The following is a 3,152-nucleotide window of genomic DNA, read 5'->3' on the forward strand; positions in this document are numbered from 1 at the left end:
ATAAGCGCTTCTTTAATGTCAATAGCTTGACAATGAGCTCTTAGAGAGCTTCATAGAGACTCAGAGCTTAATGATGGCCTCCCAACACTAAATTACAAGTTGAGTGTGGGGGCTCTGTTTGACTCTGTATTGAGAGAAGCTTTTCATGCTTCTTCTCCATGGTTACAGAAGAAGATCCTTGAGCCTTAAACACAAGGTAGTCCTCATTCAATTGGAGGACTAACTCTCCTCTGTCCACATCAATGACAGCCCTTGCTGTGGCTAGGAAGGGTCTTCCAAGGATGATGGATTCATCCTCATCCTTTCCAGTGTCTAGGATTATAAAGTCAGCAGGGATGTACAGGCCTTCAACCTTCACTAAGACATCCTCTACAAGTCCATAAGCCTGTTTCCTTGAATTGTCTGACATCTCTAGTGAGATTCTTGTAGCTTGTACCTCAAAGATCCCTAGTTTCTCTATTACAGAGAGTGGCATGAGATTTATTCCTGACCCCAGGTCACACAGAGCCTTCTTAAAGGTCATGGTGCCTATGATACCGGGTATTAAGAACTTTCCGGGATCCGGTTTCTTCTGAGGTAATTTCAGTTGAATTAAAGCATTCAGTTCATTGATGAGCAATGGGGGTTCATCCTCCCAAGTCTCATTACCAAATAACTTGCCATTCAGCTTCATGATTGCTCCTAGGTACTGAGCAATTTGCTCTTCAATAATATCTTCATCTTCTTCAGAGGAGGAATACTCATCAGAGCTCATGAATGGCAATAGTAAGTTCAGTGGAATCTCTATGGTCTCTATATGAGCCACAGATTCCTTTAGTTCCTCATTAGGAAACTCCTTAGTGGTCAGTGGACGCCCAGTAAGGTCTTCCTCACTGGAAATCACTGCCTTTTCCTTCTCTATAGGTTCGGCCATGTTGGGTATATTGATGGCCTTGCACTCTCTCTTTGGATTCTCTTTTGTATTGCTTGGGAGAGTACTAGGAGGGATTTTAATAACTCTTTACTCAGCTGACCCACTTGTGCCTCCAAATTTCTGATGGAGGACCTTGTTTCAGTCATGAAACTGAGAGTGGTCTTAGATAGATCAGAGACTATGGTTGCTAAGTCAGAGAGGCTCTGCTTAGAATTTTCTGTCTGTTACTTAGAAGATGATAGAAAAGGCTTGCTATTGCCAAACCTATTTCTCCCACCATTATTATTATTGAAGCCTTATTGAGGCTTCTGGTGATCCTTCCATGAGAAATTTGGATGATTTCTCCATGAAGGATTATAGGTGTTGCCATAGGATTCTCCCATGTAATTTACCTCTTCCATTACAGGATTCTCAGGGTCATAAGCTTCTCCTTCAGAGGAGCCTTCTTTAGTACTACAGGATGCAGCTTGCATTTCAGTCAGATTCTGAGAAATCATATTGACTTGCCGAGTCAATATTTTATTCTGAGCCAATATGACATTTAGAGTATCAATCTCAAGAACTCCTTTCTTCTGAGTCATCCCATTATGCACAGGATTTCTTTCAGAAGTGTACATGAACTGATTATTTGCAACCATCTCAATGAGTTCCTGGGCTTCTGCAGGCATTTTCTTCAGATGAAGAGATCCACCAGCAGAGTGGTCCAATGACATCTTGGATAATTCAGACAGACCATCATAGAATATACATAGGATGCTCCATTCTGAAAGCATGTCAGAAGGACACCTTCTGATCAATTGCTTGTATCTTTCCCAAGCTTCATAGAGGGATTCACCTTCCTTCTGTCTGAAGGTTTGGACTTCCACTCTAAGCTTGCTCAACTTTTGAGGTGGAAAGAATTTGGCCAAGAAAGCATTGACCAACTTTTTCCAAGAGTTCAGGCTTTCTTTAGGTTGTGAGTCCAACCATATCCTAGCTCTGTCTCTTACAGCAAAGGGGAAAAGCATAAGTCTGTAGACCTCAGGATTAACCCCATTGGTCTTAACAGTGTCACAGATTTGTAAGAATTCAGCTAAGAACTGATGAGGATCTTCCAATGGAAGTCCATGAAACTTGCAATTCTACTGCATTAGAGAAACTAATTGAGGCTTAAGCTCAAAGTTGTTTTCTCCAATTGCAGGAATTGAGATGCTTCTTCCATAGAAGTCAGAAGTTGGTGCAGTAAAGTCACCAAGCACCTTCCTTGCATCTCCACCATTGTTATTATTTTCGGCTGCCATGTCTTCTTCTTTTTCGAAAATTTCTGTTAGGTTCTCTCCAGAGTTTTGTGCTTTAGCTTCTCTTAGCTTCCTCTTCAGAGTCCTTTCAGGTTCAGGATCAGCTTCAGCAAGAATGTTCTTATCCTTGTTCTTGCTCATATGAAAAAGAAGAGAACAGAAAAGAAGAGGAATCATTTATGTCACAATATAGAGATTCCTTTATGTGAGTAGAAGAATAGAAGAATAGAATGAAGAAGGGAGAAGAAGAAGGATTCAAACACAGAGAGAGGGAGAGGGTTTGAATTATAAGAAGAAGAGAAGTGTTAGTAAATAAATAAAATAAATAGAAAGAGATGAGAGAGAGAATGTATTTGAAAAAGAAAAGAAAATATTTTTATTTTTATTTTAATTATTAGTTAGAATTCGAATTTATTAGAAGAAATAAAATAAAATTAGAATTTAAAACAATTAGTTAATTAAAAAGAATTTTGAAAAAGTTGTTAGTGATTTTCGAAAATTAGAGAGAGAAAAGTAGTTAGGTGGTTTTGAAAAAGATAAGAAATAGTAAAACAAACAAAAAGTCAAATAGTTAATTGAAAAAGATTTGAAAATCAATTTTGAAAAGATAAGAAGTTAGAAAAAGATTTTGAAATTAAGTTTTGAAAAAGATATGATTGAAAGATATAATTGAAATTTATTTTGAAAAAGATTTGAAAAGGAAATTGAAAAGATTTGATTTTTAAAATTAAAATTGATGACTTGACTAACAAGAAACTAAAAGATATGATTCTAGAATTTAAAGATTGATCCTTTCTTAATAGGCAAGTAACAACTTGAAAATTTTTTTGAATCAAAACATTAAATGTTAGCAATAATTTCGAAAATTATGAAATAAAAGTAAGAAAAAGATTTTGAAAATTTGTTTAAGAAATTCAAAAATAGTAAGAAGAAAAATGACAAAGATTTGATTTTTTTGAAAA

General features: G+C 36.4%; 1 non-coding gene across 1 annotated transcript; it reads left to right on the forward strand.

Moving 5' to 3' along the window:
- The first annotated feature begins 1,680 nt into the window (after positions 1–1,680).
- LOC112787839 (small nucleolar RNA R71) lies at positions 1,681–1,788 on the forward strand. The gene has a single exon (XR_003195228.1). It is a non-coding gene; the product is annotated as a small nucleolar RNA R71 (small nucleolar RNA).
- Positions 1,789–3,152: the final 1,364 nt, after the last annotated feature.

Source organism: Arachis hypogaea, chromosome 20, assembly GCF_003086295.3.
Source record: "Arachis hypogaea cultivar Tifrunner chromosome 20, arahy.Tifrunner.gnm2.J5K5, whole genome shotgun sequence".
NCBI classification, from domain to species: Eukaryota; Viridiplantae; Streptophyta; class Magnoliopsida; order Fabales; family Fabaceae; genus Arachis; species Arachis hypogaea.